Consider the following 24,474-nt stretch of genomic DNA (forward strand, 5'->3'; position numbering starts at 1 on the left):
CGAAAATTTTAAAAGATTTCTTCTGGCGAAATATAAAACGAAAGCAATAGCAAGGGAATGACCACCACGCCGCCGTGGTGTCAGGGGCTAATGGGGTGGCTGGATTCTAGTGACAGTTTTCGGTTAACTTGTTGATAAAGAAATATCAGGGGAAATGATTTGTCAGCACTTTACTGTTCGAATACCATTCCTTTCACTGAAGGCACATTTTTGTGTGTGAATCTCAAGTTATGCAAGCGCATTCAAGTTTTGGTTTTCTTACTAAAGTGTAGGCTCAGGTACTTAAGTTGCAAGGAAGCATTCTTAAGCTTGGGACTCATAATGCAAAGTTTACGGAAGGCGGCAGCGCATACATTGTCAATGTGAGCGTTACAACTTAAGTTTGCGGTTAACGTTACGCTGAGATATTTTTATTCACTTACACGTTTTATGGGCGGTCATAGATAAGAAAATTCAAGTGGGGGTTTCTATTTTGTGAAAAGATGAAAAACTGTTTTATTTTTGTTGAGTTCCATGCCATGCATTTTACTCCAAGAAACAGCTTTGCCTAATGCTGAAATTAACGCTATTTAATTGTCGTTGGCATTAATTTCATTAAAAAAGATGCAATCGTGCCAAAAAGGTTTATTTGAACATACATATTTTTGTTGCATGTTTTTTATACGGCAGCTGGGTACAAATATAAATGAGGCGGATCGCTGGAGGAGCCAGACATTTGGTGTGAAGTAATCATGCTGCAAAGCCATTAAATTTAATCCTGAATTCTCAAGGTATTCCTTTGTCCTGCAATTCTAACCGGGGCGTTGCCGTCAGAAAACATCGCACTTAAAACTGCGAAAAAACCAAGCATATTTCTTCCAAACCGAGTTCAAAAATTTCATACTTTTGCAAGTCAGTTTAATTGATGGCTCATTCACGCAAGCCTCCCCCAGGTTTTTTATTACCCAAGACTCAATGATTTCCCTTTTGAGTTGCTCTTCACTCATTGCTATGATGATGCACTGGGTAAAATTTGGTTTGCATGAACGATGGCAGTGAGTGGCCAGATTTCCAGCTTTGTTCCTTATCACCGCATTCTTGTGTTCGTTAAGGCGATCATTTACACAATTCTTAGTTTGTCCTACGTAGTTCTTCCCGCAGCATAGAGGGATCATGTATACAACCCCCACTCTGCAGCTTACAGATGGATTTTTGTGTTTCTTTCTACAGGTATGCACAGCGTGCTGGCCAGAAAGATTTTCCCAAGCCTTGATTAACATTTCAGCCTGGGGTGGACTCATCAAATTCGCCCAGGGATCAACTTCGGGAAAAATTGGTGGTATCTGAAAACTCTCGCAGTTGGCAAGCCAAGCTGACGTGAGTAGATCCCGGGCAGCTTCTGATGCTCCGTGCTCCGTGTTTGGAGGATTCCTTTGTGCCCTGGACACGGACATCTTGAATTCGAGGCTACTGTGGAGTGTAGAGAGAATTGTAGGCACCTGCGAGAAAAGATTTGAGAGCATACAACACTCGCACTTCTTACATGTTTAAATAACGAACCTAGTTGTACGCAAATACTGCCAACACTTCACCATTTTACAGACTTCTTCGCAAACGTCCGTAACTTCCAAACATTATTTTTTGTGTGCACTACATATTGCGGCGTTATATCCGTACCGCCGACGCCACCGCCGGTGAGCAGGCACTTCCGCGCGAGGAACGCTAGGTAAATTAGCCGCGTCATCTACAGTTTACTCCGCGGGTGAAACCCTACCCCCAACCACCCCACCGCCGCCGCCTCCGCTTCGTTGGGAGTTTGTTGTCCCGCAAGCCATGAAAGAACTGTTGGCTGGTAGAGGTATCAAGCTTCGCTTTAAGACAGATCCAAGCAGTGTGACGTCAGTGCGTTGCTGCGGCTGGCAATGGCTCATGGTACTTTTTTTCCACTGCCGCTTTAGACGTCATAGAAGGCTCTATATTTCGGCTAACCACCCACTTTATAGATTAAATATATTGAACAATTTAGCTATTATCACTCAATTAATCGGTTTGTTAAAGTTTTCTTACTGACACAAAATTCGAATGCCAAGAAAAAAGCAGCCATTAACTACTGCTTGACGAGCCTAGCCACCCCTACCGGCAAGCTTTTGCAACAAAAGTGTGTGCAATACAGAAAATCATGAACTCAATATTTAAATGTACAAACAACGGTACATTAAAATTTACACACTTTGGGAATATCTATGGTCCACCTAAAAGCTGTAGGTACATTTCACGTACAATTTTACATACATTAATAACCGTAAATACAACGCCTTTCCCACACAACAAATGGGCCGTTTAAAATGTATTTGAACCTTATACTAATAATGCAGTCCTAAAAGCAGTAAAACACATATGGGTCGTTTTTTCATAAACTGGCGTGTGTGCCCCACGCTATTCAGTGTCCTTTTAAAGGGCCTGTTCAGTAAGCTCGTAGAACTGTTAATTGCAGCCGTATTTCATACTAAGTCACCTGAAATATATGCTGTGCTATTGCGCGCAACCATGAAGCCTTTGTTTTTAAAGGTGGAAAGGTGGAATGTCAAGGAAACGTTTTGCGATGGTTGAACCCCGTTAAACCCAGTTTGAGGGATAGTTGGGTTTTCGCGCTGAGACTGCGCAGAGAACCTGCAGGCAATTCCACCACAAAAGATATCTCAGAGGCTGCTCTGCCCAGTCGCCGGTAGAGGCCCGAACGCGCAGGGAATTTGGATGCAGCCAACATCTGCTTGTAACATCTTCTGTTAGCAAGCACCCCTAATCTTTCCCCTATCCTCCTCTTCTAACCCCTCCCCTTGGAATAAACGAGCTATTAGACGCTTTCATTGCGCAACCGCACGAGGTGCTGGCTTGACCTTACGGCTATTTTCAGGCTACCGACGTAACAGCCATATCGTGCACTGTGGACGCGAACGAATGGCGTTGCACGCAGTTCGGTTGGCTGAGGAGTCAAATGACGTCATCCTTCAAAGATATTACGACAGTTGCGACAACAGTATGAACCCGGCCGTAACGAATTGGGGCGTTTTCTGGGTTGTAGCGGCAGTAACAGAGTGTTACCTCTGAAACTTCATGCGCCCTGTGTGGTTCTCTTGCGTATTATTTTCGTTATTAGGGTGCTAGGTCGAGCCAATGGCGTCGTAGCCCGCGCGCTATCCTCCCCTCAAGATTTTTTGACGCCACCTTAGATGACGCATTCGCAAGTACGCAAGGCAACACTGATCGCTCTGCAGGCACCTTAAAGCAGGGGGTAAAGCGAGCTCCGAAACCGTACTAATCGTGGGCGCTTACATGATACAATTCCCATCGTTGCCAGATCAATTGTATTCAACCTTCTAAAAACTTCTGCCGTAATTATTTAACTGAAACAAAGAACTGAAGCAAAATATTTAAAAACAATTGCCTCAGTAATTAAAATTAGCTTCATAAAAAACTTTTAGTGTAATTAAGCTCTAATTAGCTGAGAAAGAGTAACTGCGTAGTTCAGTTTTGGTTTCGATTTTTTTAAGTGTGCTAGGAAGTGGCGAGGCCCTTGCGCCTGACTTGCGCAGTGTGTGTGTGCAGTCTCCGGCTCAGATCTGCGTGCGTGTAAAACGCATAAAAGTTATACAACTCGGATGCACGCGCTGAGCAAGTGTGCCTTCCCGGGCGCTTGCGAGGCTGTCATTTTTTTTTTTTTTCACGTTAGGCACCTTATCTATTGCCCCTGTACTGACGCCGGAACAGCGATTCCGATCTGACCTTGACTACCGCAAGTTCACTACAGGCTACGGAGTGGCAGCCAGAGATCGTTCCCGTTGGAAGAGAAATAAAAGGAGCTTTTATAATCGTTCGGTTCCAGTTGTTTTATTCATGGAACTTCTTACAGCTCTTCGTGTTTCGAACTTTCGCGCAATCGTTCGTGAAGGTAGAACAAAAAAATAGGTAACTAAATGCGGTTTCTTTTTCAATCAGTCACAATAAATCAATAAGTCAGTGTTCCCTCCTCACGCGCTCTGTGCTGTAAATTACTGCCCATTAAATACTGCGCATTCAGTCCCGCAAGCTTTCCCTTTTAAGTGGTGGAAAGCAGCTAGAACTTGACGAATACGGACAGAAAGGAAAACGGGACACGCCGCGGACTGTATTTCTCATACTCTCTTGGCATACATTCTTCCACTCTGTTGGCCTGCGATCGACCGCGCTCTTTCGTTCCTGTGCTTCAAAGCGCCGCGACTCACCGGCAATATCAGCGTTGGCCCGTGCGATGTTTTTTTGTGTGTGTCAATAAAGGTTTTACATTGAGCTAAAGCCACAGTTCACTTCACTTTGTTTGAAAAGCATTGAGTGACTCGCAAAATGTCACAGAATGGCAAATAAAGTGGCACAGCGCAAAAATGCACGGAGATCATACGGAGATTCATTTTTCTGTGGGATCAGCTGACTCCTTGGCGTCCTCGCGCGTGCGATCAGTGGCATTCGAGCTTGCGCGCAAGTGTTGTTTGAGCGTTGCCACATCCTGCTCAAATAGTCTCAGTACATATAAGTCACACGTACGCTAAACCGAAAACACGTCGGTTACCTACCCACAGGAGATAAACTACGCAATGCTGTCGACGCCGCCTAAACCAAATCCGCCTGTCCAGCGGTCCGCCATGTTACAATTAATCCCGGCATGCTTCGCTAGCCGGACGCGGAAACGCCACAGTAGCACGTTGGCAGATTAAAACCCATCGCTTTCGCCGTTTTTAGTAAGCAAAAGCTCAGCTGGCAACCTTCAAATCGTTGTATCATGTCTGCCCATGGAGGAAAGAATACTCTTTTCTTTCCTCCATGTGTCTGCCACTGTGTGTCGTACGGTTCCAATGCATTGGCTCAGCGGCGCGCTTTCCCTCTAGAGTCAGTATATTATCTCTATGCCTTAAAGGGACACTGAAGTGATTTGTAAACATTGCGGGATTACTAGTGCAAATTGTAGTTCGGAGTCCGTAGGCATTGTTTCGACCACTCTGGCCGCGTTTACGCGAATTTATTTAGTAGAAAAATCAATTCGAAAATGCTGTCCTCCTCTCTTTACGCTCGCCCATTTTCTGTGGCGTTTTCGTGTGACGTCAGCAGGAGATGAGCTGGAAAATGGCTGCGCTACTGCACAGTTCGCCGACCAGCCGACCTACCGATCGAGTCAGTCGGCCCAGCGTTTCGTCCGCCGGCCGCCGACGGGTCGTCGCTATTCGCTCGCTCAATTGAAACTAAGCCACAACACCTTTGTGAATGAAAGAATGTGCCTTTCCTTACTTTGTTAGTTTGTACACTGTGTCAAACTCAGAGTCCGGGTCGCTCCACACAAGCGCTGCACAAGTGCACATACGACGCTTCGCTGACTTTACGCTAGTAGGAAAATCTAAGGCTAATTGAAGGCGGGAGAAGAGTCAGCGAAGTCAATATAGGTACTAAGAAAATAAAATCACCTGAAACTTTTACCGTACAGCGGAAAACTAGGGAGCAGGAAGCACTTTTTGCGCTGGGTAAACAAGCACAGCGGTCAGCAGCACGACCGCACATCTGCGAACGCTTTTCCGTCAAAGAAATGCAATTGCTAGACGTGAGATATTGTGGAAGTTTGGGGGACACTTACTGCAGGAGTGATATACAACAAATAGTCCCATAAAGTACTTAAAATGCTTAAAATAAACGCTGTGTCTAAAGGTACGTCGGACGTACCCGCAGCATTTCTTAAAGATACGTCGGACGTACCCGCAAAATTTCTTAAAGATACGTCGGACGTACCCGCAAGAAAGATACGTCGGACGTACCCGCAAGATTTTTTAAAGATACTTCGGACGTATCCGCGAAACTTTAAAGGGGCCCTGAAAGGCATTTTGAGCACACTAAATTAACTAGCGCAATCGCTAGATTGGGTCGCCAACGTCACCTGTGCCAAGTATTACTCTTTTACGCGCAGCGGAAAGCTCACACTTTTGTTGCAAAGTTTGTCGCTTTTTTCTCACCCTTTCCTTCGTGTTTTTGGACGCCGCCATCTTCACATGTCTACATCATCGATTCCCAGATGTTCGTCATGAGCTAGACATCCTGCTATTGGGCGGCTTTTTCACGCACTTCCGGCGAAGAGATGAGTCGTCTGCTCAGCGTCGGCTCGCCGGCTGATCTGCCAGCGGAGTGCCGGAGTGCTTTGACATTTTACGACAAACGAAACAAGTGTAAACAAACGCTTAACCGTTTGTATTGAATGCAACACGGCCATAACACGACGTGGATTTTATCTTACGTGAGTACGTACCATAAAGAAAGTCCCGTGGCACTTCTTTGGTGCAATCGCAGAGAACGCCCTGAGCCGAATGCCCGGGTTTGACGCGTACATTTTATTCAACTTCAAAACAATCCAGAGATGCGTTTCGAACGAACGCAACGTCACAACATGCGTTGCAAGTCTGAACCGCGATTGACAGACGATGAGTTGCCTCCTCCTGCCCGTCGTAAATACGGCACTCACCTCACACCTGGTTTGCGGGGACGAGCAGCAAGTCACAACTCTGGCGCGCAAGCGAGAAGGCTTTTAGCCAGGCACACTGCACATACCCCATGCGAGGTTGAGTGGTACGTCGTTCGAGAAAGATAATCCAGACCATGGGAAGCACTATCCACCCGCAGAAGTACAATGTCGCATTTCATCGCGAAACGAACGCGTCCACAACACACAGGAGGCGATGCACACACACACACACAGCTTCGGTCGCTGCATTGGCTTAGCTGCAAGCTTCGTTCGGACAATCAGCGATGCTACGACGATACAGAGCTGCGTGAGGACGACGTGCTAACCACTTCACGTATTTAAAAACACAGGGGCAAAGAACTAGGTTCATCGGAAGCAAAAAATCTTTCCTCCATTATAGTGCCTGAAATATACTGGCTAGTGTGCCGAGGGCGGGCTCCAGGCGGGCGCCGGGAGCCATGTACGCGGCGGTCTGCCGCTTGGGGCGCTGCCGTGCGGGAGTGTGCGCGTTCATCCGGCCCGAGCAGATCGCGCGGTTACCTCCGAGCTGCGTAGCAGACGGCAGCGGCAGAACTTTCCATTCCCGTTTGCGACGAAAGCGAGCGAAAGCGACGGGAATTCTGTCGCGCAACCAAAATTTGTCCCGACCATTCGACAAAAACGATGGTCGCGCGACAAAGCGACGGAATTCCTGCCGCTCTCACTCGCTTTCGTCGCAAGTGCGAACGGGCATTTATGCGCAATCTCCGCCCCACATAAAAACAAGCTCTTGCTTGTCGCCTGAGCATACGGTTGATATCTGACTACGTTACACTGTGCTTACCAGTGTATTTAAACGATGTCACTAGGTTTGAAACGTACGCGCTCGGCGTGCAGCTTTGTAAACGCAAGCGGTTTCACATACGCACGCTATTTTGCTGCTAATAGAGTTTTAGTACAGCGTTTGTGGCCTTTGCATACGCTAAACGCTAAATTTTTGCGTCCCGCTACGTGATACCGCGATGGGAGTTTTAGTAGAGCGTCTCATCAGTTTTGCGTAGCGACACACTAATGCATACGGCGCCATCTGTCAAATGTTTTCCGAAATGTCTCGCCGGCTGATCTGCTAGCGGAGAGCCGGAGTGTTTGGACATTTTACGACTATCCAAACAAGTGCAAACAAACGCTTTCCCGTCAGTGTTGAGTGCAACACATGGGTGCAGCTTGTCAGAACACGGGTTCTCGCTGATCGAGTGCAGCGTTGGTTTGCTCTTCGCCTTCACGTTCATCGCCGCTGATAAAGCGATCCGATCCGGCGCGTTTTGTGCACGGGTTCTGTGTCGGTTGAAAATGTCTTTTCACATGCCGCCGGTAGTAGGAATTACAACCACCGCAAAATAACACCCGGCACCAGCGGGGCCACATCTGAGGCCGCGCTTTTTGGATAAACAGTGCGCGGTGCACCAAAGGGAACGAGCGCACGATTCTCCCCACGCGGCTGCGAGTTCGCCGCCGACACCAACTGCAGCCCTGCAGCTACGTACACCGCGAAAGGGCAAGGCCAGGCCGCACACATGCGGCCAGGTCATTCGTTCGCTTTTCCAGCCTGTCTCCATGGTGTCTACAGAGATGAAAAAGCCGAAAGAGCTGGCCCGTAGCAGACGGCAGTCTGTGGGAGCGCAATAGCGGAAGTACGTCACCGCTGAGGAGCGGAGCATCATGGGAGGGGAGGCCAACAGCGAAGAAACAGTTGAAAGGAGGAGGAAATACGGCGCGACGATAATTCGCGGTTTTTTATTTACGATTTCTCAGCTAATACTCATCGCTTTAACAAAATTCTTGCAGGAGGAGATTGCTAATACATTGCTTTATTTGGTTACATGTACATCCATGCATCGGCGGAAGGCATTTCAGGACCCCTTTAAGTACGTCAGTGTATTCGGTTTCACTCGGCCCAAACATGCAGCGTACGTTCAGCGTTTTCTCTCGTCGACATCGCGACGCGAGCTGAAACAGCTGAAACTCGAACGACGCCGATGTCTACGCTCACCAGATATCGGCGTCGACGCAGCGCGAGAGAGAATCGGAAAGCGAGCGGCAGCGTCCGTCATCGCGTGGTTTGGGGTCGTTCCTTTCACCAGAAAACAATAAATTTCTTTTTAACTTACGGTAATCGGTTGCCTTGAGACAAATTGCAAGCTATTTCTGTTCGCAAGCGCTCATCCATTTGTGGCTTGTTCGGCTTTCATCGGGGAGATCGGGGATCTGCGATAGCTTTGTGTGAGTTAAATGAGGGAGCTCTGGTTACATCGCATCCAGTATTAGCATAATGTGGCTTGTCAGCAAGATCGGTGCGTGACGAGCAAGCGTTATCAACGCCAGAATTCTGGCGCATTCCATTCCATTCGTAGCTCCCGTGGCTTGCGCAGGGGAGACCGGGAGCTGTGGTTACATCGCTTGTAGCACTATAGTATTATTGTCCTCGGCTCCAAGGTCGGTGCGCAAGAAGCAGCATTACCACTGCTCAAATATCTCAAATACAACGAAAAGAAAGCACACCCGACACTATTCGTGGGCCGCCTCAGTTGGTACACCAAATTCTTCAGCCAACCTCGTCTCCTGAATGAAAAAAAAATAGATGTGGCCTTTTTACAGGAAACCAAAATTGCCTCTCGAGAGGACGCTCAAAATTTTGTACGATTTTTCGGCCACCAGTTCTGGTGTTTTTACACCCTCACACCCACCCGAGCGGGTGGTACCGCAATTCTAATCCGGAAACACGAATTCTTAACAGTAATCGACTGCGAGCTGGCGAAGGACGGACGCTTTTGTTCCGTCGACGTCCTGGTGGGAGGGGAGCTTACACGCTTTGTGTGCGTCTATGCGCCTAATGATACGCAGGCGCGGACCGACTTCTTCTCTTCTATTCGGGACATCCTAGTGGTCCCGGGCCGTGTTGTCCTAGCGGGCGACTTTAACTGCGTTGTAAACGCCAGCGACAGAGCAGGTGCTAAGGGTGTAGTGGATGCGTCAGCGCGGATTTTGAAAGCGGTCCTTCGAGAGGGCGACCTGGCTGACGTGGCCCTTCAGCGTGGGTGGTCAACCACCCGCTTCACTAGATGGCGAGGCACGTCACAGGCCCGCCTCGACCGGATTTACTTGACGGGGGACGCGTTGCCATTAGTGATCGATTACGCCGTCACCCCTGTCGCGTTCTCGGACCACGGCTTGGTGACATGTACCATCCGAGCTGAGCGTGAAATCAGAAAAAAAGCCGGCAGCCGTTGGCTGATGAACTCCACAGTCCTCGAACACGCGTCCTTCGTCGATCGCGTAAGAGGTGAAATTGAAGCAATGAGCACTGCGCCCATTGATGGAGCTGCGTGGGAGCGCTTCAAACAGCATGTCAAAGATGCAGCAATCACAATCGGACGACAAGAGGCGAGAGACAGAAGGGCGAAAGTAAATCGACTGGTGGAGTGCCTGCGCTCCCTCGTAGAAGCGGACGAGGAGAGGCCGGGGGAATTCTCTGAAGACATCCGTAACGTGAAAAACGACATCCGCGCTGAGCTCGAAAAACAGTATTGGGGGGCTCTTGTGCGGAGCAGGGAGCAACGAGTGGAGTCCGAGGCACAGCCATCGAAGCTTTTCGGCGCCTTCGAACGAGCAAAGACCGCCACTAAAAGGATTCCCGAGGTGAACCATGCCGGTGGTCTTGCTAGTGGGAGCGAGGAGGTGGAGACGGCCTTCAGTGAATACTACGCAAGGCTGTTTTCCCCGCACGCTCATCTTGAGGCTCCTCCACCGGAAGTCACAGGCGCGCTGCCAACGGTTGCAGAGGACGTAAAGGCCACAATAAACGAACCCATATCGGTAGAAGAGGTCAAGCGCGCGATCAAGAAACTCTCAAAGAATAAGTCACCGGGGCCTGACGGCATAATCTCGGAATTCTATCAGGTGTTTCGTGAAGAGATCAGCCCGGTATTGGCGGCGGTCTTTGAAAACATCAAAAGCACAAAACTGCTACCACCCTCCATGCGGAGCAGTAACTTAGTACTCATTCCCAAAAAAACCTCCCATAACACAACACCCAACGTGGAAGACTTCAGGCCTATCAGTCTTCTTTCCACCGACTATAAAATCCTAGCCCGCATCCTGGCCCAACGCCTCGAGACAGCCCTCAGTAGTGTTGTGGGTCCTCACCAGACGTGCGGGTTTAAGGGACGCTCCATCAACACCAACCTGCACCGCATGCGGACCATCTGTGAGGTGGCGGAATCCGGCATTCACCCCTTAGCTGTCCTACAACTCGACCTTAAAAAGGCCTTCGACCAGGTTGACCACGCCTTCCTGTTCACGCTCCTCGGTCAATGTGGGGTAGGGGATACAATGGTCGAGTGGATAAAAATTTGCTACACCGCCATCACCACCAGCATCATCATAAACGGGGAGGTGGGGGCGCCCATCGACATCGGAAGGTCAGTCAGGCAGGGCTGCCCTATGTCCCCGATCCTTTTCGCATTGTATATTGAACCACTTTGCAGGATGGCAATAGCGTCCAAGTCAACCAAAGGCTTGGTTCTCGGCGACGAAGAGCTCAAGGTGTTGGCCTATGCGGACGATGTTGCGTTTGTGTGCTCCTCGAGAGAGCAGGCAGGGGAGGTCGTCGCACTGGCTGAGGCATTTTGTCGATTCTCGGGGGCCCAACTCAATCTTTTGAAATCAGAGGGCGCATGGCTAGGGGAATGGCCCACCAAACCACAACAACTCTACGGAGTTCGATGGAGGGAGGGCATCACCCGCTACCTCGGGGTAAACCTAGAAAACCGCACAGCCACCGCCCCCAGGTGGCAGACGAAACTGGCAGCTGCTGGAAGGAACTTGGAACCCTGGAGAGCGCGACATATTGCCCTTTTCTCTAGGGCACATGTCTGCAACGCCGTGGTATACCCAGCCATCTTGTACGCGGCCCGAGTCTCGACCATTGACGCAGGCTCAGTGGCCAAGTTACATCGGTTGTTCGCTGTTTTCGTCTGGCGATCCACGTATGAGCCCATGCGCCGCACCAACGTTTTCTGGAGCGCTGAAGCCGGGGGGCTTGGGCTAGTTAATTTAGAGCTTAAACTAACCGTGCAACGTTTTTTGTACTTCCGAGATCACCGAGATGGCTTCCTCCAGGCGGCAGTGCAAAATGTAGGCGCGTTGCACCTCGCCCCTTGGCTCGCAACAACAGCGGAGCTCCTAGGTGGTGCCCGTGCAACAGGTTTCTACAGAGAAGTGGCGGGGGCGGTGGCCCTCTTACAGGAGCGCTTCTCGTGGGAATACCTCTGCTCAGTGAAACCAAGGAAGCTGTATTGGGACCTCGTAGAACAGACCCTCCCACCGCCCATGTACCGCCTGCCACCCCTTGGTCGGCCGAAAAGTGACGTCTTGCGGCGAGTACGGAAGCTCCCTATCCCGACTGGCTCGAAGGACTTTTTCTTCCGCTTTCACACGTGTATACTGCCTACAAAGGCAAGACAGGAGGAACGCGGTTTTTTTTTGCCAGGAGGGGCCAACTGTCTGCTGTGCGGAGGGAGGGAAACGGCCGAGCACGTATTCATGGACTGTAACACGGCGTTCTACTTCTGGGATGAGCTGCAGTGCTCCTTCAACACGCGCTGGAGAATCACTTGGACAAATCTGAAGTTCCTAGACGCGGCCTCGGAACGCCCGCTCCTTCGCGACTGTGTCCACGTAATAGGGCTCCACTCGCTATGGAGGGCGAGAGTCGATGCCGTCGAATGTACTGAGCGCCCCCGACCGGCGTGGCGACACTTCGTCCAAAAGGCACAATGGGCAATTGCCGCCCTCGACGGGGATGAGGCAGACTCCGAGATACGCGACGCACTGGAACGGGGAACGCGAGCACTCATGGATTTCAAGTCACAACAGCAGAGGAGATGGGACGCAATTTGAGGGCTAGCCCCGGGTAACCCTGGTGTCCAGTTATACCAAGAAATGGCTTTACCCAAGACCTCTAATTTCTCCCTTCCCTCTATCCCGTTCACTTCAAACTTTGTGCAATGACACAGTAGCCCTGTTGGCAATCTCTCTTGCTTAAGTTTCACAAACGCTCTGTGACTTCGCGGACAATACTCCCCGATTGGCTTACAGTTACTTGGCAAAGCATTCTGACCCTCTCCTCGCATGATAGCCGATCGCCTCATTTTTATGTTTAAGTGGAGCCATGTTCTGATGCGCTCGGAAACCACTGTAATCACTGCATACTGTTCTGTATATATTTGTAAATAAAGTTATTGTTACCAAAAAAAAAAATCGTCTCCTTGCGTGGTCGAGCGGTTAAAAGCCGGGCTTCCGTTTAGAAAGTTCGTGGTTCGAATCCTAGCAAAGACGGTGTTGTTTTTTTTTTTTTTTTTTCGGCGAGGGTTTGATCAGTTTTTTTTACAGGGTACAGACAGGGTGTCAGAGTACCCTGCCTTTCAACATACAAATGACGTTCGACGGTTACCTCAGTATCAAGGCAGCGCTGAAATTTGTTTTGCTTACAATTTGAATTCATGAACGTGACGCAACCTGAAGGTTAAATCAAGTAGCAACTAAAGCAGTTGTGCGAGGTTCGTCTTCGTTTATCATACTATCTCATTTTGTTCTGATTTGACCGTGATGGCCGAGATACATATTTCGCAGCATTTCAATATTTGCCCGCCAACATACTTAGCAATAAATAAAGACGCCAAGTGATTTTTTTGTTGTTGTTAAAGCTAAAGTCTTGATAATTGCAGTTCAAAAAGCGACAATAACTGCTCATAAACGACTTCAACAGGATGGCATACGTGTCCAGCAACGCCCGCCGACGCAGCGACTGGCGCGCGACTTCGCCGGCCTCCTTCGGGCCCGCGCGTTGACGCCGAACGACGCCGACGCTCGCGCGACGCGTGATTTAGCATCCATGTGGTTAGGGCTTTAAACAGAAACATATGAGGGGGAAAAAAAGAACGATACTCGCATCGCACATGATTTTGTTTCCCTCTTGCGAGAACCCGTAGTGGTTCGCATTCGATCTCTGACCTCAGCGGAGGCTCAAACCGCCCCTTCAAATAAGGTCCAACTAGAGAACACGAGGAAAAAAAAAACATTCTGCGTCAGGTTAGGCATCAGATTCTTGGCTTATATACAGCAAACGCGTGATGATTTTGCCGTCGATGGTTCGAGATAACCACGCTAGTTTCGAGCAACGCCGCTTTCGAGCCACTCTGGGCCCTGAACGTCCGACGTATCTTTAAGAAATCTTGCGGGTACGTCCGACGTATCTTTAAGAAATCTTGCGGGTACGTCCGACGTATCTTTAAGAAATATTGCGGGTACGTCCGACGTATCTTTAACAAATTTTGCGGGTACGTCCGACGTACCTTTAGACACAGCGTAAAATAAATAAAAGTGTAAACTGGTCATACATTATAAACCTTATATATCCAGAGCGGCCAACGCCGGCTCGTGGCCTAGCGGTCTGAGGCGCTGGAATTAGTTTTGAAAGTCGCAAGTTCGGATCCCCGAGGGTACATGTATTTTTTTTTGTAAGTTGATTTTTTCGTATGCGACCGTATTTTTCTGAACTGAGTTCACCATTTTTGGGCCGTAACGTTCACTGCTCCACGAGCGAGATCGCAGAACGCGCGCATACTGACAATGACGCGCTAGCGAGTTCTCGTTGGCGTGCTGTTGCCACAAGCACCGACTGCTTGCGGGAAGTGGGCCCAGGCCTGAATCAGCACACCCTTGGCCTGGTGCGAACTAGCTTTTTACGAACAGACATGAGTGAGGCAAGCTCCGAATATGCGGGAAAAGTGCATGGCATTTGAGAGTCTGCGGTGACGCGGAGGGCGTTCATTCACTGCGTAGGCCTCGTCTAGTGATTTCTACGATTCCAAGCCGCCCTGGGAGGTTTATCTTAGACATTTGGCAGCCGACAACATGGCAGAAGCGCGGTACGGCGATAATTGAGAAATCGAGAATGCCCATCCAACAACGCCATCAGATGTCAAGCATGTTGTTTTACAGAACCAAAACCGAAACCGAAACTTTTGATTGCTAACCTTGGGCATCGTCCAATCACGGTGCCCCCCCCCCCTCCTGACGTCACAGCCTTTAGTTGGTGCGGCCGCCGCAAACCGCGCATAGTAATTTTTCTTCTTTCGCGCTTTGTAAAATAATTACCGATTTGTCAACCGGATAAACGATGAATAGTGTGTTAATTTGAGCCAGTCTACACAGTGCAAGCAAAAACGGGAGCTTGACAAATTCACTTCAGTGTCCCTTTAACCTACACAGCCATTGCCTGAGCATATAAATCGATCCCCCTTAATCGGGGCTGGGCGGTTCGGTTTTTTTTTTTTTTTTTTTGATTGAGAAGAAAAGCGAAACGACCGTGTGATCACATGTCGGAGGAATAAAATAATATGTTTGATTAAAACATATTAAGAGAACGTTGGTTGAATGGCCAAATGCGTTAAAGGGTGAAATAATCGTGATCAATCGTAAAAGGATAACAAAATTCGAGAAACCGAAAGCACGCGTGCTTTCCTTTCAGATCGGCGCGAAAGTTCGATCTTGCAACTCTTTCTTCTACCTGATAGATGAGGCTCTGATTCGACATATAACAACTGACATGTTTCATAGATTGATCAATATTTATGCCTATTTTCCTTCTACCACAACCATGCAACACATTGTAGTGAACACTCTGCGTCTCTTAGACCTGTACACTCGGAGAGTTGTTAAAAAGACATATTTAAGATTTGTGGCGAAAACTGGTTAAGTTAGAACAATCAGGGATGCCCTTTATGGAGGATCCAAGAGAGAAGCACGACCCAGCACCCGTTCTCGTAAGACGATGGAACAAACTGTGAGCGAGGCAGTGGGCGCAGCTTCGTCTTCTTCTTTACCCCAGCTATCGCCCTCTGCCTGCGCCCATCTCATTTATTTACAACACACTCCCCCCCGGCCAGAAAGGCAAGGACTGGCTTTCAAGCTGAGCCTTCTAATGCGGCGCCTGAATATTGTCCCAGTGATCAGGCGAAAATAAATGATGTGGGACTGTTCGCACGTGCGGCACTTTGAGCGATGGTTCTCATCTGATGTTGCGTCCTCCAGTTGCTGTGATGTTCCTTGTGCATCAGTATCACCCGCTTCGCACCGTAGGTCTTGGGGTAGCCGCCGGGGTCGTAAGGGACTCCGATGAGTCGTTGTAGCTCGATGTGCGTCTTGATGACGAGCACGTTTTTGAAGCTGCAGTGGTTGGTCGGTGTGCAAATGACAGCGGCTGCGACAAACCAAACGAGTCTAGCATAAATATTGTTGGTGGGCTGGCCACAATCTCTGGTTCTCAATCTGTCTAGTTGAAGTGACGGTGATTCTGCGCTGTGCTGTATTCGACACGGTCGGGGGAGGCGCCAGGTTCGGTAGCGGGATGCTGGCCGGAGCTTCAAAACTTGCGAAGGAGACGATTTGGGCAGGCATCTGTAGACTCGGTGAAATGTTCGGCGTCTAGCTGGGCTGTGGTTGCGGTTATCCACGACGTGACGCAAGGCGTGGCTACTCATTTTCCTTCGGGTTGGTGGGCGTCGGTTCGCTTCCTCCCATCGCGACTCCAAAGGGGTGGTTTCCTGACCTCTAGGAGCGTCATCTAAGTGCGTGCTGAGGGTCGTGTCACCAGGCGACGATATCTTGTGCTGGCAAGGAAGCCCGCTGTGCTTGCTGTCACCAGAATCACTGAGCTCCTTGCTCTGTTGCGGGCGCGGATATGCCTTGCGAGAAGGGGTAAGGGCATGGTTGTCGGTTCCCGAAGGGGACGGCAGGAACGCGTCTGCCTTATCGTCACCCTGCGTCTCATTCCTGTCTTTCGAAAGCAGCATGCTCTCACTCTCGGGGAAAACGGCGAGGCTGGTACTTTGAGGGCAGATCGGGACAGTCAGTTCGCGATGGGTGAGGTCCTCTTCTTCCATTGTGCACGGTTTCGTTACCAGAGACTCACCGTGAGTGGCGTTGACAGGAGAGTCACCAGGCGCCATCCAAATGGCCGAACTTATGTTGGCTGCGTATTCGTCGTGCATGGTGGGCTCGAGTTGCTGTTGGCGCGTCTCTGGCTGAACCGTCGGAAGAGAGACAAAGTGGGTGTTTTGCGGCACGATGGAAACACCCATGGCGTCTCGATTGAAACTCCTCCAGGTGGTTCGGACGTAGCCACCGGCGGCTGAATTCACAGCGGCTTTGCCAACCGGGTGGAGCAGCACGCGCGTTTGACACGAGCGCATTTTGTCGTCGAAATTCTGGGATACGGCAACGTCTTCCTTCAGCTTGGCGCCGGTCAGTTTTCTTTGAATTGCAGCGTCGAGGGCCCGTATCTCGCTCGGCGTGTCGTGGAAGTGGTAAATGTTGGCGGTCAGATCGGTCACGTGCGGAGCCGGGTCCTGGAGAAGGGCGTCGATTGCCGTAATGAGCCCTGAGATTTTCTCTCGCAGGAGCCTGCGGCGTAGATTCAGGCGTTCCAATGGAAGGGGTGGCGTAGAAAAACGAGGGTCGGCTTGACCACGAGCCATGATGGGCAGCGGCCCAGGGCAAGGCCTCCCGGAACAAGTGGCGCGAAGGTTCCAGGCCTCGCGAGCCTCGCAGCCGCTGCGCCTCCAAAGTCAGGTCCACTCGTGCCTCGAATCCCGGGTTTCACCACCAGCATATGGAGGATCCAAGAGAGAAGCACGACCCAGCACCCGTTCTCGTAAGACGATGGAACAAACTGTGAGCGAGGCAGTGGGCGCAGCTTCGTCTTCTTCTTTACCCCAGCTATCGCCCTCTGCCTGCGCCCATCTCATTTATTTACAACACCCTTTTTTACAGTAAGCTAATGTACCCAACGATTCTAAACTCATCGTCAGCATCGTCTACAGAGGATATATCTCCACTGCAGGACGAACGCCTCTTCCACTTGCATTCCCCAGTTTATTTCCAGAGCCATGTGTGATTGATTCTGTGCCTCGCATTTTGCAATCACACCAGGCTAAGAGCTTTCTCTCACCGCTTGTCTCTACCCCTGTTCTTTACCCTGGGTGGACCGCTTGTTTCATGTTCTAAGCATGTTCTCACACAGAGTTGTCTTTGAATTGCTACTTGCAAGACAAAACACATACCAGGTGTGTTGAGGGAGTTTAAAGATCCGCGGCTCTCTTAGGAGCAGTATAAACATACCTGCCCACGATATGTAATGTTCCTAAACGAAATATCGGAACGACCTAAAATGAGGGCTAACAACTTGGGCTAACAATTACTCATTCGAACATCAATAAAAGCGTGCTTAAATACAATATTTGCGGCATTCAGTAGTGAGGGAGACATGATTGTGAGGTTTAATGCGCTGAACCTACACCTGGGCTATCAAGGCTCCGAATGAATTTCGACCGCCTGGAGATCTTTGAGGTCGCAAACATTTCGCCAAATGAGCGCTTTCGCTTTTCCCCTCCGTCAGAAAAGCAGCCTCCGTGGTCGGGATTGAACCCGCGTCCCTGCGGTCAGCAGCACCACGCCTGAGCTACTGATCCACCGCGGCGGGTAATAAGGAAGATATGGAAGTTGATTTAAAAAGCCCCAATTCTTACCTTTCGGTTTTATTCCGATCAAAAAGCAGTCACCCCGTGTGGAAATGGAATAGCAGAGAGGTCGTTCAGCACACTCCTGAGTGTTCTCTGAGGGTGCTCCCTCAAGGGAATTCTCTACCCTCCTCGTACGGCACAGACCCTGCGTGGAGAGTGGCGCAAAATTACTCGACAGTGAGAAATAGGTTGCGATGATATTGGTGATTTTTGTTGCTTTCAACCGCTCATACTGACGAACTTTCACTTTCTGTCAGGCATGCAGCACATTCTATAAAAATAACTATCGAGTGCCAGCTGTCCTAGCTCTCCTTTAATCTCTTTCATTTAAACCTGCGTATGCTGCCGGTTGAATGAATTACAGGCAGGGAAAGCTGCACTATACCTTTTAATATCGTTTTCGATTACTGCAATGTATAATTTACAAAGGGGAGCCGCTGTTGAATTGAAAGTTTGTGGGTTGGGCTCGCATGATTCCTACCTACCCAAGCCTGGTTGCAATTCACATACTGCTGCATACTTGCGACCGTAGCTACAGGTTCTACGGTCTATGATCTCTGCCTCCAAGGTGTCCTGTTTTCTGCTGACTGTTGCGGCCTTGACGACGGTCTCACTTTCCCTCTTGCAAACAGTACCCGGCCATCCTGCTAAATAACGGCCAGACCACAGGCCCATTTCTCTCTAGTTGGCTCCATGAGGACCTGGAAGGTGCAACGAAATGAGGATACCCCCATTCCCTGTCTAAAAAATTATTTTGAAACAGAGCGCTCCGGTACATGTCAGGACGTCAGGACCGACACCATGCCTGAAGATCAAACCGTTTAAAGGGACACTGAAGTGATATGTAAACATTGCGGGATTACTAGCGCAAATTGTAGTCCGGAGTCCCTAGGCCATGTTTCGACCACTCTGGGCGCGTTTACGCGATTTTATTTAGTAGAAAAATAAATTCGACAATGCTGTCCTCCTCTCTTTACGCTCGCCCACTTTCTGTTTCGTTTTCGTGTGACGTCGGGAGGAGCCGAGCTCGCAATTGGCTGCGCTACTGCACGGCTCCCCGGCCTTCAAGACAGAGTCAGTCGGCCCAGCGTTTCGTCCGCCGGCCGCCGACGGGTTGTCGCAATTCGTTCGCTCAGTTGAAACGAAGCCAGGACACGTTTGTGAATGGAAGAATGTGCCTTTATTTACTTGGTTAGTTTGTACACTGTATCTAGCTCCAAGTCAAGGTCGCTTCCCTGGTACGCCAGTAGGAAAATATAAGGCCTCTTAAAGACGGGAGAAGAGTCAGCGAAGTCAATATAGGTACTAAGGAAATAAAATCAACTGATATTTTAACTGATAAAATCAACTGATGCTTCCCGCACCCTAGCGTAAAACTAGGGTGCGGGAAGCACTTTTTTGCGCTGGGCGAACAAGCACAGCCGTCAGCAGCACGACTACGCATCTGCGAACGCTTTTCCGTCTAAGAAATGCAATTGCTAGAGTGAGATATTGTGGAAACTTGGGGGATGCTTACTACACGAGCGCAAAACAACAAATAGTCAGCTAAGCTGCTTGGAATGCTAAAACTAAATAAAAGTGTAAACTGGTTATACATTATATACCTTATATTTCCATGGTCAGCCGCGCTCGCCGGGTGGCCGATAGTTCACTTTTTCCATGAAATATGCGCTCACAGTTTGCGCATTGACATCCGCATGGCGCACCGCCATTCGAGAGCGCCAGATACTATACAATCCTAAAAGCATGATCATATCATGCGGTACATCGTCTTCATTGTTTACACTGAGGAACCTGATTCACTAGGGTGTCACCGGATACTCCTTCTTTAGGGTTCTCATGAGGACGTCCCAAAAGAAAATGGCATCCCAACAGTCTATAAACACATGTTCTGTAGTTTCAGGTTTTTGACAAAGAACGCACAAGTTGTACCAAGCAACAAAAAGACCTCGCTCTTCCATCCATGTTTTCACAGGGAGTGTGTTGGTGTGCAATTAAAAAAAAAAGGTTTTCACAGAGGCTGGGATTACCATAGCTTTCACCCTGGACAACACATCCTGTCCTCGGCCTGCAGAGTGAACTATCTGTGCGAGTTGTACGAAGTTGAAACTCCTGACGCGAAAATTTTGCCACTGCTTCAAAAACTGACATCATTTGATGTTTACAATAGTTTCCGCCAGCCAAAACATGGCAGGCGCTTTTTATTAGATCGCTGACTTGTAAAAAGGTTTAAAAAAGGAAATAAAAACAAAAAAGGGGTGTAAAAAAATCGCCGGGTGGCCGAGTGGTTTGGAGCGCTAGGAATGTCACCGCAAGTGTTTTGCAAGTCACAAGTTCGAATCCCCGAGAGTACGGGCTTTTCTTTTTATAAGTCAACTTTTTCGTTTTCCGCCGATGTTTTCTATACTGCGTTCACCTTTTTTTGGGCCGTAACGTTCATTGCTCCACGAACTAGTTCACAGAACGCGCGCAGGCTGGCACTGGCGCGCTAGCGAGTTCTCGTTGGCGTGCTGTTGCCATAAGCACCGACTGCTTGCGGGCAGTGGGCACAGGCCAGAATCAACAGACCCTTGGCCTGGTGCGAACACGCTTTTTACGATACAGGCATGAGTGAGGCAAGCTCCAAATATGGGGGAAAATCGCATGGCATTTGAGCGTCTGCGGGGACGCGGAGGGCGCTCATGCACTGCGTAGGCCTCGGCTAGTGAATGCTAAGATTCCAAGCCGTCCTGGGAGGCTTATCTTATGCACTTTACAGCCGACATGGCAGAAGCGCGGTTCGATGATTACTTCGATATTAAGAATGCCCATCCAACAACGCCATCGGTTGTCTTTTACAGAACCGAAACCGAAACCGAAACTTGTTTGATTGCTAACCTTGGGTATCGTCCAATCACGGTGCCCCCTCCTCCCAACGTCACAGCCTTAGTTGGTGCGGCCGCCGCAAACCACGCATGGTAGTTTTTCTTCTTTCGCGCTTTGTACAATAATTACCGATTTGTCAACCGGATAAACGATAAAAAGTGTGCTAATTTGAGCCAGCTACGCAGTGCAAGCAAAAACGGGAGCTTGACAAATTCACTTCAGTGTCCCTTTAAAACATGCCCCTAAAGAACCCTAAAAACCATTTTCGCTGATATTGAACATCTTTCTTTTGCATGTTTATAAAAAAGCCGATTGACTAGACAAACGAAAACCATTCAAAGAGGGCCAGTATAGCCAACATTTTAAATCATTAACTTGTACAGACCCTTCTTGAGCATTTGACACACCACTTCAAACTTCCGCAACGTCAGGCTACTTCGGCGAAATTTGAAACATTGTGCCAATTTCAACGCCGCCGAATGACAGAGCGCCTTATTAAAATATCTGGGTAACTGCATGCCTGACGAGCTGGGCCCCTTAAGCGTCACACTCGAGCGTAGCAGCTTTTGTTATTTTGACTGATTGATTGATTGAATGATTGATTGATTGTAGGGTTTCACGCGCCGACGCCACGCAGGCGATGAGGCGCGCGCCGTAGTGGAGGGCTCCAGGTTAACCTTGACCACTTGGGGATGTTTAACCCACGCCTAAATCTCGTACATGGGCGTTTTAAATGCATAGCATTTTAGTAACTCAATGTCACGCGGCGTTGGCGTGCCTTGTCGTAGTCCGCAGGCGCGCCTTGTCGTAGTCCGTAGCCAGGCCACTACACTATAAAAGAAATAACAGTTTCCGGCGCCCGGTTTCGAACCCATGACGCCGCGGGTGGAACGCAAGGTGCCCGGTTCACTACCGACCGAGCCACGAAACCGACACAGATTTCGATGCACCGAACGCGCCTTATATCCTTCACTCATTTCTGGTTTGTTTCGAAAGCGCCACAAGTTGTCCCGCGCCTCCGAAAGATGGCGACACGGGTCCCGCGATCGAGAGATACGACTTGCCGGCGCACCCCCTCGGAAATGCTGTGCATTTGATCGTGCCCCTCGCGAGGGGGATGTCTTTTCTTAGGAGTTTTCCCAGTAGAAAAGGGTGCTATCTTTTTATAGCTTAGGGGCGAGTCGATCGCTTAGTGCGTGTATCTGATAATGTATGGTCTGTCCTTTCGGTCGTATCTCTTGGTTTTACCGTTATAGCTATAATGAGCGACAAAGTCTGCCAGGCACAGGTCTTCCAAGTCGTGTGGCCGGTCTTCGTACTTCTGGGTGATGTTACGCTGCCAGACCTCAGTCGAATTTTTCGCTTTTCGCCTCCATCATAAAAGCGCCCTCCGCGGCCGGGAATCGAGCCCGCGTCGTCATGCAGCACAGCGCCTTAGCCACTGAGCGACGGTGGCGGGTCTTTTGTTATCATTGGCCGCTTTTAAATAACCATGTGCAGAAAATTCTTGGTGTCTCTTTTGAGCATCCCAAATTATCCTTTTCTAAAACGAGCTACTAAGAAATAGTGAGGAGAAGTAACGCGTTACGTTGCCTTTTTGGCGAGATTGGTCGAGAAGAAAATCATTGACTCACGAATACAAGGAGCATCGTCACAAAGAGTTTGTCCCGTTAACGTTTTCTGCTCTTGTGTCAATAGTTCCGCCTTAACCAACCTTTAAAGCGGTCAGATTACCACGCTATGTACGCTGTCAGGCAAATAGAAGTCCAAGCAAGCATGACCAGAATGCCAGAAATTGCGCGGCAGAAATTTGAAAGAAATCACCATTCGTTTCCGTTGGCTAAAAGACAAAGGTACAGGTGGCAGAGTTATTACGGAATTGCAAAGTATTCGCGTGGAAGTCAATCTTGTATGAACACATGCTTGAAAGGGTGGATGCTTGGATGGTGGCGCAATCTTTTTTTTTTTTGGCGGTGCTTCAGAGTTGTTTTGTTAGACTGTTCCATATTCAGAAAACTGAACCACGAAATTTTCGTACCGAAGACGGATGACCAAGCAGAGGACACAGAAGGTGAAAGATTTTATTGGCACACTGCAAGATATATTTCAGGCGGTTTTTTTTTTTTTTTTTTGAAGTGAGCCAGATGCAGAAACCGAAACTAACTCAGATAAAACTGCACTGACAATAAAAAGTCTGCAATTATCCCCTAAAAAGAGGTTGGCAAGAAAATAGGTGAAATAATGCCCTGCAAACGTTTAAGCAGATCGTAGTTCGTACCGAAAATCAGCCAGATCTTGCTGCTTCACGGACAAAAATTAGCACGATCCATTTGCTCAATGGGAGATTGTTTTTGGGTTGACTGTTCAGACTGTTTGGTGGGTTTTCCTAAAACGTTTTTGTTTTTGCTTTTCGGAGCTGGCCTATTGTGAATTCAGACGGCGTTTAGGAGATCAGCGAAAGATTAGCCCTGGATGTCAGGGACGAAGTGAACGAAAGATCGAGTGAACGAAATGAAACTGAGAGATGTGAAAGAATGAATTCATGTCGTCTCTTCGTTCCCTACGGAAAAACTCTCTTTGTATTTATTTTTCTGCTACCATTTTAGTATTTAACTAAGTAGCCGCCGCTTGCAAGCCCTGGCAAATCCCCCCCCCTTGCCTCTGAGAGTACGAACCTCTTCATTAAGGTGAAGAAGAATATATGAGCAGCCTTCTTGTGAAGCATTTTGGAAAATCATGGCAAGGCAATGAGGGGCTTGCTTACTTCAGGAGTTTCTTAAGGCGTGCCTGAGAAAATTATCCAAGGGAAGAATTCGAAAAGAGCTGCTAATGGTGCCAAAAGGACTCACCTGCTCTTCATGTATAGTTTTACTGTCCTTGAAGTCCCATTGCATTGGTTTATTGCCTTTTCCGCTAAACCTCAATCACACCAACTCTTCAAAGTCACTCTAAATAAAGTTTTCATAACAATTCCGGAGTGTTTCAATTTAATATAAGCCAAATCCAAACGTATCATCCCAATATTGCTGAAAGTCACCCCACAATTTTGAATTACTTGGGACCATAAAGGTACCCTAGTTGACATGTAAGATATATCATATAACAGCTTTGACAGCGTTGCATTGACGTCTGGTAACAAACATCCGCTTGTTTCTCAAATTCGCGTTAGATGGATCTGGCTTGTTTCGAAAAAAACGCCTCATATATATAAAATTATTTGTAGCCGGTAACAGGTATGCGACGCGATGTCCCAGCGTCATCGGTAAGGCTATGTAAATTAAAACAGACGTTACGAGTATACGTCCAAAGTAGAGCGCATCGTCGCGTTTTATCGGCGTGTTTGTATATGTACAGCTGAAGAACAGTTAGACCGAAACCAAAGAACAGCGGAACGAAGGCATGTGGTGTTTTCTTCTTTTCAAGGCCAGGGGGTTGCATTGAAGGTCCCCTTCTCCCCGTGTAGTCAGAGTGGCGCTG

At 48.9% G+C, this 24,474-nt stretch overlaps 1 long non-coding RNA gene across 1 annotated transcript in view; it reads right to left on the reverse strand.

Moving 5' to 3' along the window:
- Window positions 1–607: 607 nt before the first annotated feature.
- Window positions 608–24,474, reverse strand: part of LOC144158960 (uncharacterized) — a 33,734-nt gene continuing 9,867 nt past the window's right edge. Inside the window, exons 2-3 of the long non-coding RNA XR_013320212.1 lie at window positions 18,139–18,277; window positions 608–1,478 (exon numbers count right to left, since the gene is read on the reverse strand). This is a non-coding gene — a long non-coding RNA (uncharacterized LOC144158960). The remainder of the gene's footprint in view (window positions 1,479–18,138; window positions 18,278–24,474) is intronic.

The sequence above is a fragment of the Haemaphysalis longicornis genome, unplaced genomic scaffold (genome assembly GCF_048455015.1).
Source record: "Haemaphysalis longicornis isolate Haplotype H1 unplaced genomic scaffold, Haemaphysalis longicornis Haplotype H1 scaffold_10, whole genome shotgun sequence".
NCBI lineage: Eukaryota > Metazoa > Arthropoda > Arachnida > Ixodida > Ixodidae > Haemaphysalis > Haemaphysalis longicornis.